This window comes from Sebastes umbrosus, chromosome 6 (genome assembly GCF_015220745.1).
Source record: "Sebastes umbrosus isolate fSebUmb1 chromosome 6, fSebUmb1.pri, whole genome shotgun sequence".
Classification (NCBI taxonomy): domain Eukaryota; kingdom Metazoa; phylum Chordata; class Actinopteri; order Perciformes; family Sebastidae; genus Sebastes; species Sebastes umbrosus.
The window spans coordinates 27511743-27525430 of NC_051274.1; the positions used below are offsets into that span (position 1 = coordinate 27511743).

At 41.9% G+C, this 13688-nt stretch overlaps 1 protein-coding gene across 2 annotated transcripts in view; it reads left to right on the forward strand.

Annotated features, from left to right (window-relative positions):
• Positions 1-13688, forward strand: part of sema3b (sema domain, immunoglobulin domain (Ig), short basic domain, secreted, (semaphorin) 3B) — an 83590-nt gene that overhangs the window by 42614 nt on the left and 27288 nt on the right. The window contains exon 1 of one of the 2 annotated variants that reach the window (XM_037773148.1): positions 5131-5939. The exons of the other annotated variant lie outside the window; for it this stretch is intronic. The gene's annotated coding sequence lies outside the window, so the exon portion shown is untranslated. Of the gene's footprint in view, positions 1-5130; positions 5940-13688 lie in introns of those variants that run through there. 2 annotated transcript variants of the gene reach the window in all.

Consider the following 13688-nt stretch of genomic DNA (forward strand, 5'->3'; position numbering starts at 1 on the left):
ACTGTAGCTGCTCAGTACATTTTGCTGTATGTCCTCTATAGAAGCATGTTTATGTAATGAAATAATCAGTTGTGTTTCTGCAGGACTGATGTAATCCAGCATGTGCCTTTGATGGTGCTGGTGTATGACGTTGTGCATTATACATACTGAACATTACATAACACACGTGATTAAAGTTAATCGTCTTACGAGACTAATAGTCTTTGGTTCTATTTACGTCATATGTAGAAAAAAAAGCATTGATGATGTTCCCTACTTATTATTTCAGCAATTTTTTAATCAAGGGTCTAGGGTGGGAAATCTAAAGTTATTAGTTTTAGTGTTTTTCTGAAAAAAAAGAAAAGAAAATAGAATAAACTCCCTTTATGAACCAGTTCAGGCATAAAAATAAAATCTTCTCAAGAGAAACTAAATGACTTCATCACATATTCTGGAAGTACTCAAGTACATAAATAGTATACCTTTAATAAGTACAGTAATTAGTGTTGTCATGTGAGCATTCCTGCTCGTCTGATTACACAACGTAAAACACAAAAAATAATCACTTCATGAAAGCAGTGAGCTGGGAATCAACCCAACCCCGTGCTATTGAACAATTAGGGTTAGGTATTCTGTATGAGATAATATTACACATTACTAAATTTTATGATATGAGGTAAATATAAAAAAATGTTATGCATGTCTCAAGCTAATCTGCAGGATCAAGCCAAATTCAAAACCTTCTTGTTACACACTGACACTCCCCTCTTCATTGATATTATGCAAAACCTAGTAATTTTCATGAATATACACTTGATGTGGAGCTAATCACCTGTTCAACATAGTTAAATTACTTGTTCATTTTAGGCCTGCTGTAGGCTACAACGTGAAGCTATCTTATGTTGGAAATCTAATAAGATGAATATCAGATTAATTTTATCATTTGTTTTCTGATCTCTCTCTCTCTCTCTATATGTATACACATTTTTGGAATACCTTAATTGAATAAGACCACATAGGGGGAGACTCCAACGTGGGAGACGCCAGCCTGCAATCTAAAGATCATTTCGGTTCATTGACTTGCAATAAAACAAAGATTCACTAAGACGCTATTAGGAAACTGAGCCCTCATCTGTTTCTAAAGCACAGAGGCTTTAGCTGAGACAAAAGCCTTTGTCAGGATCACAGCGCTCACTCTGCAGTCTGTAGAGACATCAGACTGGTTTATGACAGACAGGTCAGCAGGGGACGACCAGTGGGCCGAAAACATGCCGCACAAACACATTCACACTCACACAAACACACACATTCACATACACCAATCGCTTTAATTGTGCACATGCTCAAGTGTTTAAACACTGAAGGCAAGTTTGCATTGTGTGTAGAAATGCTGGCAGATACGGAGACAACAACAACACATACTGCAGTGAACCCCCTATTGTGAGACCCATGACCTCTCTGTATGGGAACCCTATACCCTGCATGGTGTGTGTGAGTTTGTAGGTGTGTGTGTGTGTGTCAGGGTTGCCAGGCACAACACGGCACCTGCCATTGGAATGAAGTAGTGGAGCAAGTGGGGACAAGATGGACACACAGTGTAACAGTGGGAAAAGCACTGTAGCCTGCACCAATTGAGACTTGCGTGATCATCCCAGTGTAAAGTTGGGCTACAGTACAGCTACATAGGTCATTGTGTCTATAAACTCATATCTTTTATTGCAATACTCCACCCAGCCTTATAGTGTTAAGAAAATACTGATCATATCAGTGGACAGTAGAGGAGAGGATTATGCCGCAGGAGTTGTCTGACAAGTTGAATGGATTCTTTGATATTTCTTTCCCCCTCGTGAAAACTTGTCATCAAAGGAACACATTGTAGCTGTTGAAGATAACCATAGCAAATGTTCTCTGTAAAAAACAGAAAAAGGAAAAAAAAACTTTCAGAGCCACTTATTGTATTAAGTCCAACGACGTGAATTCTTATGGTGTGTTCACACCAAATGCGATTACATACAAAGTCAATGCAAAGACGTGAATAGATGCAAAAATATTCACAAGAGTTGAAATATTTCAACTTTATTTGCGTGACGCTGTGTTGCAAAAGCCTCTCAGTGTTTAGATTCTCCTTCTGTCGTCACTGATGTTAGTGACGTTGAATCAGGAATGGAGGAAAAAAAATATTGTAGCCGTCAGAGCTCTACGATAGCAGGCCTACCTCCTATTTGTACAGAGACTGGATGGAAACTATGTGTATAAATGTATGTGTATAAACCATAGGCAGTCTATGGTACAAACAATAACGTCTCTGCCATAATTAGATGACGTTATTTTGAGTGTTGATGGAGCCGCTATAATGTCAGCATAGCCTAGCACTGATCGTTCCAAACTCCATTCAGAAAACAAGCATTTTAAAAAATTCACAAAGCTCCGCCGCCAGGTGATGTTATGAACCCAGACAGGACAGAGTTTGGTTTTCCACGACAGGTACAAAGCAGCAATAGTGGCTGCTTCGGCCATGGCTGAAGAAACGTTGGTAAATGAACACTCAAACTCATGTTAGTAACTCAAGGGAAAAATTCGCTTAAAGTCTGGTGTGATCACAGCATTAGAGGCACCCAATGACACTTAAATGGCTTAATCTCTGGTATTACACGTGAGAAGAGACACTTTTAAAACTTCACATCACTGAACCTTTTTCGATCCTTTCTGTGCTTTACATACATTCATGAGCTCAGAGGCTGGCTGTCATGAATAGCTGACCCATACTTCAACTCTGATATGTGCAGAGGATGATGTAAACCCTCATATGTTATAAATGTGTGCCAATTAAGAGGGTAATCTTACTGTATTTACAGTATCTTATCTATCAGCCTACATGCTGTCCACACCAGCATGCTGTCATTCTCCACTGTCTGGATATCTTCCTCTCTCTCTGTTTGTGTTTGCAGTGATCTTTATCCAAACTGCTCTGTTATCGAAATAGCCAAAGCTGTTTTGAAGTCTTTTGCGGCGAGTCATGTGTCTGTCAGAGTAAGGTTCAAGCCAAGCCTCAAGTAAAGTCCCGTCTCACAGCAGTTACACCCAAGTCTTAAGTCTCGTTTTTGTGACTTGAGGCCTCAACACACGCTGCGCAACAACAGTGATCTCGGTTCACCCCAAGTCACGCTGATCAAGAGTCCAATAAAATCTTGTTTTGTGTCAGACTGTGCAATATCAATTTGGAGGTGTGTCAGATTGTTCAAGTAATGCCGGGTGACTGAACATCATTTCCAGAAAATTGGCCCAAAATATGAAGGTTGTTGGTATTTTCCAGTCCGGTGCCATTAAACCATTGCAGAAGAAGAGGGCACCACGAGATGAATTAATAAAACGAGCATCAGTCAGTCACGGTGGAAAACAATGCAGAAAACATGATGGAAATATGGCATTTGTTGTTTGTTGTTGTTGATATGAGAAAGGTTACTAGGGCGTCTCCCTCTTAGTCGACTAATCTGTAGTTTTGGTCTCAGTCGACCAGGATTTCTTGAATCAATTAGTCTTTTTTTATGCTTTTTCATACTGAATGACTTACTTCGAAGGAATTTCTGGGCACATCTCTGGTAAACACAAAATGTAAAGTGGTGCTTTTGTGTGATTCTTTGTGCAGAAACTCAGTTTTACAGATCTGTAGATTAAATCAACTAATCGATTAGTCGACAAAACCGTATGAGTGTTAGTCGACCAAAGATTTCGTTGGTCGAGGACAGCGCTAAAGGTTACACTTAGGGCTGTCAATTGATTAAAATATTTAATTGCGATTAATAGCATGATTATTTGTTTGTTCATGATTTTCAAGTATTTCATACTCTTATCAACATGGGAGTGGGCAAATATGCTTGCTTTATGCAAATGTATGTATATATTTATTATTGTAAATCAATTAACAACACAAAACAATGACAATTATTGTCCAGAAACCCTCACAGGTACTGCATTTAGCATAAAAAATGCTCAAATCATAACGTGGCCAACTCAAGCCCAACAGACAACAGCTGTCAGCGTGTCAGTGTGCTGACTTGACTATGACTTGTCCCAAAACTGCATCATAAAGTACGAATGTCTGTAAAGGGGAGACTCGTGGGTACCCAGAGAAACCATTTTCAATCACATATCTTGAGGTCAGAGGTCAAGGGACAGGCCATACCAGTTTTTCCTCACCAAAATTTAGCATACGTTTGGAGTGTTATCTTACCTTGTATGACATGGTTGGTACTGATGAATCTATTAGTTTTCATTTTTTTAGTTTCACATGATACCAGTATCTTCACTCTAGCTTTAAAACTGATCCCGCTACAACCTAAAAATCGCAAATTATATTAACGAGTTAAAGAAATTAGGGGCGTTAAAACGAATCTGCGTTAACGCTTAACTTCGAAATCTCTTCATCACTCCACACAGATCTGACGTTTTCATCTGCCGCCATTTTCCATCTCTTCAGTGGACGATTAAGTCAAATGTTTCATGTACGTCATGATTTATTTCAGTTTCTATTGCAATTTATCGCATGTTTCACTTGATTGCACATTTTAGTGATTTCAGGCAAGCATAAAAAACTTTATTTTGCAAAATTTAAACTTTCTTTTCAATTTTTATGTTTTATTTTAATTTTGTGAAAATTAAAAACATGTATAGCAGGCTGTCTTTAAAGCTGTAAATCGGCTAACAGACTCTCAAAATGTGATCTAGGACCAGTGTTTTGGATTGACAGCCAAAAGTTACTCCATGTTTCTCTCAAGATTGTCAACTTTCAACTGGGACAGCCCAAAGTCCCACAATGAATAGAGACTGACCAGAGTCCAAATCACAAGACGGAGTCTCTGCTGCTGTATATTGAGGATTTATCTTCTCACTAGACTTTAATCAAAATCCCTGATCACACTGATGGAGAAGAAAACGTTTTATACAGGTACTAATGCAAACATACAGTAGCACACACACGCATACTGAGAACACAGTGGATGTCCCTGCCCATTTCCACTCCCCTCCACTCCTCTCACCTCCCACCTTCCCCTCCTCTCTCCAACCCCTCCCTCTCTCCCTCCCTCCCTCCCTCCCTCCCTCTCTTTCTCTCTCCCCTCTTGAATTAAGTCCATTATTCCTGCCTGCTCTCCCTCTGAGCACTTCTGCTCTGCTCAGCTCCTGTGAAAACTGTGTGTGTGTGTGTGTGTGTGTGTGAACTCCTCGCGTGTGTGTGTTAAGAAGAGTTTTATGTGTGTGTGCACAGGGGTTGTGTGTTTTTCTAAGTGGAGCTGGAGTGCAGCCGTTCATCAGTGGAGCTGACTGCAGACAGGGGAATACTCACATCTCACTGCTCCGCTTCTTAACTCACACACCGGCTGCTTTTTGGACTTTTTTTTTTAAAGACTCACTGGACTTTTTTGCACCAAAGTGGGACTCTGCCGCTGCTCTCTTTCTGTCCTCTGGGAACCATTCCCATCACTGGAATTACTCAAGTTTGTTTCACTGCTTTCTGAAAACAATTTTAATGCATTTTTTGATTATTTCAGAATAGAATTTTATAGACTTTTTACCTGCCTCACACTTTTTATCCAATTAACGGACTCAGATTTTAAGATTGACCTCCACTTTTTTGTGCATCCTCACTGAATTCAGACATGCTCAAGCCAGAGAGTGCTTTGCAAGCACATAAGAGCTCAGTGAGTGTGTGTAGGTGTGTGTATACAGCACTCTCTATACTGTGAGTGTATAATCAAGAGGGTTTGTCTCACATGGGCTCGTTTGTTTTATTTTTTTTTATTGCAATGGAAAGACTATGAGAGGTCAAACAGGAAAAAGCAGCACAGTAACTATGGAGACGGTCAGTGCTGCCAGAGGCATGTTTGGCTCAGGTGGATGCTGATCCCGATTCGGAATGTTCTGAACTCTTTTGGAATTTGGTTCCCCTGGAAACGGATGGACAGGTGAGTTCATTATGACTGTAATCCAGTCAGGAGCGTTTAGGGTCACCGCTCTCATTTTCTCATCATTATTTCAAGATACAATTAAGTTAATGATGTGGCACAAAAAGGATTTGGGGTTTTCTGACAATATTATACTATAATAATTTGTGTTGCATGCACTTAAATTACATACTTGTGGCAATGTGTATTTCAAAAACAATCAATGACTACTGTTCATGTTCTACTTAGTCTGCTTCTTGTGACCTGATCTTGTGCAGCAGTGCTGATCCTGAGTCATTACAAACCCAAATATCTTTTTACAAGTCATGATGACAAGAGGGCTTTTTCCTCAGAGAATCGGTGTGACACCAAAATCTGTGACCGCAGTGAGCCAGCAACACATAAGGTCACCATTTCTGATGCCTGTTGTCAGAAAATGTGACCCCACTGTACCTATCTTTTGCTTTTCTTTTAGAGATTTGTGAATATATCTTTACATTAACAATATTAAAATACATTTATGTTTTATAAACTATTTAGTTTTGTGTGTTTTCTGTCACATATTTGCGTAATTTATCATACAGGTACAGTGGGGTCACATTTTCTGATGACAGACATGGTGACCTCATGTGTCGCTGGCTCACTGCGGTCACAGATTTTGGTGTAACACTGGGTTGAAATCTGCTCCGTTGCTTCATGTAGGAGAGTAGAGTGAGTTGTCTTCCCTCAGAGAGAGAGAGAGAGAGAGAGAGAGAAAGAGAGAGATCGCTGTTTGGAGCAGCTCCAGTCAGGAGACCAGAGGCAGCTCTGTAAGGTCCTGACTTACTGCTGCTCCTGGGTTTAACGCGGCCAAATGGCCGGCGACCAGCTACCAGCAGGCTGCCCTCGCCTCAGCGGCTCCTTCATTGTCTCTGCCTTTTTTCAGAGCTTGTTACACCAGACGAGAGCTTTAAGCCTTTCTTGTGACCATAGCGAGGCAGTGCTCCAACTGCATATATTTCTTCCTAGTAATGTATAAGGCTAAATCTAAATACTTAAAATATATCAATAATCATGAGGGTGCACCAGCCAAGCAGGTTTAGTTGACTCCACTTTCCCCATTTAGCCAAATTGAACTAATACTAGCCACGGGTTCGCAGGCTGCATGGGAAACTTTCCATTACTGATGCCGGGCCAGATGGCTCGGTACCAGCGACCAGCAGAGCGCTGTAACCTCACCGGCTCCTTCATTCACTCCGTGTCTTTTAGAACGACTAAGCTCCATAGCCCCGGATCGTCTCGCTTTCTCTGTTTCACTTTGTTTTTTCAGTTTAAATCCCATAAAGACTGCTAGTCACTTTTGGCTTATAGCTGCTTGACGGTTGTGTGTGTGTGTGAGAAACTGCCATTTACTCCTGTATTAACTAACTTTGTCCCAAGACCCTTCACTGAAAACAACACATAAGCCACAGTAGACTTTTTCTGACATGTGACTGAGCTTTTTACTTGCAAATCACTGTAAAGACTCGTTTTCAACCAAACTTTCAGCTTCACTCTTGGCTCTGACTGTCAATATTATGTCAGAATCAGAATCAAGTATTCAACACAGCCGTGTAATAATAATATATATGGATCACTTACTGTGTATCACAATCCAGCGGTTCTTCATACAACGGTTCGTATGATCTTACGAAAAGTTATTCCCTCATTTTTTTGGGCGTTCTTCTACGAATGTCCAGCGACACGTGTCAATTTCCACTTGTTACATGCATACAGTTTTTCAAAATACACTTCCGTCTTCACAGGAAACTACTTTTGTTAGGTTTAGGAAAAGATCGTGGTTTGGGTTAAAATAACTATGGAGGTGGCATTACTTAAATATGGAGGTTACGTGACCCACCCATTCACCACGACCTCCTCCTTAAGCGGTGTTGGTCACTCTTTATACTTCCTGGTTCACGATTATGTCGATTATACAAACTGATTTTGTGGGATTTATACGAATTACAGTGCATTACTTTTCGTAGATACAGCTATGAACGGGGTGAACAGCCTGTACGATGACACAGAACTGTAGTATCCTGTACTGGTCTGTCTTTATCAACCTTTGTTTCTTTTCTCAGTTTTCAAGGGAAATGAGGCACAGCTCAGCTTCTCTGTTCGGCAAAAGCAAAATGATCCCAAGCCAATAACATTGTTACAGCTGTAGTCATTGTAAAAGTCATATTTTCTTACATTCTGCTTCTGCTCCCTCTGGTTAGTGAAAGTCTGCAGGGTGTTGATGTGCAGCCACGTCGCTCTGCATCACCTGCTCTTCCTCTTTTGCTTCTCTTCGCACATTCATGTGTTTTTGTTTTCTCTGGGAGTGAAGCAATCAGACCTGCAAGCCAAGCAGATTTTTTATCTGAGCTGAATCAAAACACCACAGGGATTATTCTTTAACAGCCAAGGTGGGAATGTAGAGAATGAGTTTGGAGGTCCAACTTTTCACATGCTTGCTGCACTTGTACTTCTATACGGGACTTGTGAAGACACATTCAGTCCCTGGACGCTTTCCCCAACCTTAACCATCACACAATGCTCAACACCAACCAACCTCAACCCTTAAAACCAAGTCTTAACACTAGGATAAATGGTGAACCTCCTGTGGTTCAAATCTAAAATTGTCCCCAGATGGGACGTTTGTCTTGACAACGTGATGAATACATAGCATGCACGCACGCACACCATCACTCCCCTGATATGCTGTATATCATGAGCAGATTTATGGCAAATGTGTGATTCAAATAGCAGTAAAATGCCGGAATGAAAACGTGGCATGAAACACATGCAAATCCAATGCATTTCAGATGTGTTTTATTAGCATTAAAATGACACAATTTTTTTTATGGAGTCATAATTTAACTCTTTGTTATGTCAAAAAACAAACACTTTTCACCACTTCTGAGAAATGTTATCGCTTTCAGTGCTGTAGTTGATTAAACCCAACCGACCAGCTCCCCTATGACTCACCAATCCTTCCTCTTCCCTCCTGTTTCCCCCTCTCCTCTTCATCACTTCCCCTTCCTATTCTGTTTTAAAAGCTCCTTTATTAGCAGGGCTAACTACTCCATTGAGGAAGACAGTATAATATGATAATGAATAACCTATAGAGATAGAGGTCATCTGTTATATCAATTATTCACAACTCAATTTGAATTAATAACTGACTAAAAGAGTATAATAAAAAGCACAGGCACTACGTGTACTGTTTTCATCTTTTCACACAACCCAGTTGGCAGGAAAAAAAATAGTGGTGCACATTTCTGTAAACCACGGATACGTTGAATGTGGACTTTTTTTTTGTATTTTTGAATGTGGACATTTTTTGCATTCAGGCAGAGCAAGTCAAGTAGTATATGGAGCGCCCGTTATTGAAAGTTACGTGGTATATTAACGAGTATAACAAGCAAGAAAGTCCACAAAGGGAAGGCGGGAGGGAAGCGAAGGCTAACTAAGTTGTGTAAATACACAACAACCACCCTTAGCGGACTTCCTTACTTAATGTTTTTATTTCAACACAAGCCATGATATTCTTTCCAAACAAATAGTTTTGTTACCTAAACCTAACCAATCGTTTCACAACGTTAACCACGTGGAATTTTGCATTTCTGCAAGCGTGATACAAGGCCGATATGAAACATATTTTTGGTTAAGAAACGTCGACATTCAATGTTTCCCGCGGTTTGCATTCTGGCGACTGGGTTGTTTCACATGGATTGATGTCTTTTGTCTCATTGTTTCACACAAACACATCTCAGATACCACTAAGAATCAGATCAACGGGGCAATTGGATTTTTGTGCTTCTTGCATTTCAAATTCTCCATAATTTGCTTAATCTTCCACCTTCTCTCAAACTGGTGTAAAAGCCACGAGTAACCTGCTGTTTCACTCATTTTGTTCCATACAGCTGAGAGCCCTCCCTCCTCTTCTCTCCCTCCATCCATCCCTCCTTCCTTTCATTTCTCCGTCGCAGGGAGGCTTAGACGTGTTGGTCACAGGCCAGGGGAACTCTTTTCTCCCTGCAGGCAAAAACAATCGGCTCCTTTCTCTCCGCCACCTCTCTTCTTCGCTCATTTTCTCCTCCATCCCTCCCTCCCTCCCTCCCTCCATCCTATTCTCTTCTTCCGTGGGACAGGGCTGAAGTGGTGTAACAACTGTATATTGCTCTGTCCCTTCTCCTTATTGTTTCAGCCTCTCTTACTCTCCCTCTATCCTTCTCTCCTCCCCTACAGTACTTCCTTTTCAGATTCCTAATAATCCCTCTCTCCCCTCCTCCACTCACCTTCTCTTACTGCTTCACCCACAGTCCAACTTTTTCCACATCTCACAATCTTCCTTCTCCATCTTTCTTCCTCCTTCCCACCTTTTTCTCTCCTGTGCCTCGTTATTTCTTTGCCTTCTCCTTCTCCACCCTTATTCCCGCCTCTTCTCTCTCTCACCATTTTTACCTTTCTTGCTTTCTCCTTTTTCCTCCCAAGTGCCCTTCATATACCTCCTCGCCCTCCAATAATGCCTCCTCTCTATCTCCCTCTCTTCCTAATAGCTGTATTCTTTATAGTTTTCTCAACCCCATCCTTTCTCTCCTTGTCTCCTTCTGTATCTCCTCTGTCGGTTCCTCTCTATTAGACCTTCACTGTCTCCATCATCTCCTCTCTTCTAACCTGTGCTGGCGGAGGGCTACAGGTTAAACTGCTGATATCCATTCATTCATTATTGTGCGCGGTACTGTAGGGTTGCACTCTAACCTCGCTCTGTAAAGCCCGTCTCACCCTGCAGGCGGGCTGCTTTGTCTGCCTGTGACTATTTAGGCTGTTTTTTGACAGGACGGCTTGCCCCCCCCCCTCCATCCCTCTCTCTGTCTTTCTCTTTATTTTTAATCCACTCCCTCTTGGCATGCCGCTGCTCCATGTCTATTGAAGCTGAACTGAATGCAAGTGTCAGCGGGCCCAATAGCTTTTTTATTAAGATGCATTATGGAGCATGCGAGGAGTTTGTGTGTTTGTGAGTGTGTGTGTGTGTGTGTGTTTGCAGATCTAAAGTGCTGAGAAGCAGGAGTTTGTAGATGAGTACATACTGTATGCTACCGCACTTAAATGTGTGTGTGTGTGTCCGCTCAGGGCTCTGAGATGAGACGAGAATGTGCGAGGAACAATAATGCTCTCTTCAACTCATGATGGCAGAGACACACACACACACACACACACACACACACTGCTCGGGGAGACTCAGAGGAACAATGGGACCGGCCGTTCCTTTTATAGCAGCCGACAGGAGTGTACGGGCTTCACCGCTGCACCCGTCACTCCCAGGGACTGTGACGTGAATTGGTGTGTGTTTCTGTATGTGTGTGTGTCACGGAGCTGCAGCTGACGAAAGCGCTGACGTCCCTCTCCTTGAAATACTGCAGCGTCTTTGCAGCTCAGCGCAGAACCTTGAGCACACACACACACACAGTCTCACTGTCTTTCATTCACACACACACACAATTTATTAATGAGTTTTACATAATAATGCACTTCCTTGACATTGGCTGGGAGAAATTAGAAGTTTTCTGCTTCACACCTGAATTCAGCAGCCCAGAGCTATAAAAGTCTCCCAGACAATTCACACCTCACAACGCCTCTTTGTGCACTTCTGAAACAGTGAGTTGTGGCAGAAGGTGGCAGGTTGCGTGCTGTTCAAAGCTTGTGTGTGCGCTTTTTGTCCATTCTGGTGTGTGTGTGTGTGTGTGTGTGTGTATACATACTGCAGGGTATGTGGGAGTTTATGTTCCTGCTCAGCTCTGTCCTGTTGTGTTGTGGCCTGGGAGCCGTGAGCTTATGAGAGCTCTCCTGTCTCCACGCCTCAATAGCTCCATTATTCATAAAAGTCTGTGCCAACAGCCTCAACGGGTCTGTGTGTGTGTGCGTGTGTAGAGTTTGTGTATACATTCTCATCCTTGTGTATTTCGGTATGCATATGTGTTCTTAAAAGTGATCACCGCCGCTTCAGCAGTAGCTGCGCCAGAAATTTAGAAATGTATGTAAAGATTTCCCAACTTAAAACGAATGAGGTGAATTTTTTGGGGGGTTTATTTGAGACTTCTGCGTACTTTAAAGACGGTTGAGATGATGACAGTGAGCCAGGCTCTTCACCCAGGAATCCTCACTGACAGCAGAACTGGAGTCCACGAAACTTCAACTCTGGTCCGCAATCATCAATTTAAGTCAAGAAATCCTCCAGTTCCTCCACTGTTAGGCCTGGGTATCAGTACACGATACCTTTAAGGTAGCCCAACGGCTGAAATAACCCAGTACCAAGTAGTATCGATACTTCTCCAGTAAAACAATACCTGCAATCGATCATTTTTGTACCAAGATCTAGAAACAAGAGTAGTTGCTATGTATAACAGACCGTTGCTATGGGCGCAGTTCTGATGTCGGACTCTGGAGGACCGCTTTTGTGTCAAATTATTGATTTTTTAAGTAAGTTGCTGTGTAATAAGCAGGATAATGTACAGCTAGTGGGTCATTGTTGTGAAAGCAACAACAATGACCGGCTGGCTGTAACATAGTTTTTATTGTGATGACCAAAGCAAATCTGTGGCATCTTAAAGAACCCACTTATTCTCGTAAGATAGGTGTTACCTTACATGAGAGTATCCTAGAGGCCCACCACATCGCCAGCTGAGTCGGGATAATAGCAGCGGTGTGTTGGCGCACTCGGCTGTGTTCTTTCACCAGAAGCTGAAATGCTGCTTGGGTCTAGCCCTTATATGGCTGCAAGATTTGGATAAGTCCTCGGGGTGCTGTTGGGCCAATTTTGTCTACATGGGCTTCTTTAAGCATTTTATTATTATTATATATAAACCATAAGCCCTATAAAGAAAGATAATAACTGTTATTCTATGCCTGATAGTGCCCCAGTCATTGACAATCAGATCCAGTTATTAGGAGGAGGAGAGGGAGCAAAGATTGAAAGTGAAAAGCAGACTGTCTGCCTGTTACTGACTGAGTGCCAACTGTGAGGTGTAATATAATAAAGGAGACTGTTTCTACTGAAAGGCTTTATTGTTACGGCCGACCGCAGAGTCCAAAGTACTGAAAGAGAGAGGTGTGTGTGTGTGTGAGTGTGCGTATGTCTGTCCCGTGCACACTGCACAACATTCATATACATGTAGGCTTCACAAACCAGTGACCTCATTCCTGCTGCTGCTGTGGCAGAGTTGTGGTTTTACAACAACACACTCTCAACCGAGGCACAAAGTTATTGGGGATTTTTCCGAAACAATAAGAAATCTGTCATTTTAGGTTTTACTCCAGTTCTCAAATTACTTTATAGAGATTCTTTATTTCTTCTTTGTTTCCCCCGACCAAGTCCCCATCCACTCTGAAACCGAGAAGCCGTGAGTAAACAAGATTATAAAAACCAACATTTTGAAGCTTTGGATAACTTGTAATGTCATTTATCTACTAATGTCTAATTCAATATTGACACCAAATCTTATTATAAAAGCAAACAGTTTTTTTTTTATTTGCTTTGTGTTGCTGGACTCGCTCACAAGTGACTTTCTGTTGAGCACCGATGCTCTCATCCATCCATCCATCCATCCATCCATCCACGTCACTGTCGGCTCATTATGTCCTCAGCAATGAAGAGATCTCATCTGGTGACACCGTCTGCCAGTGCGGAGGCAGCGAGAGAGAGAGAGAGAGAGAAAGAGAGAGAGAAAGAGGGGGAAGCCACTTTGAGTTGGCAGTGTCACAGAC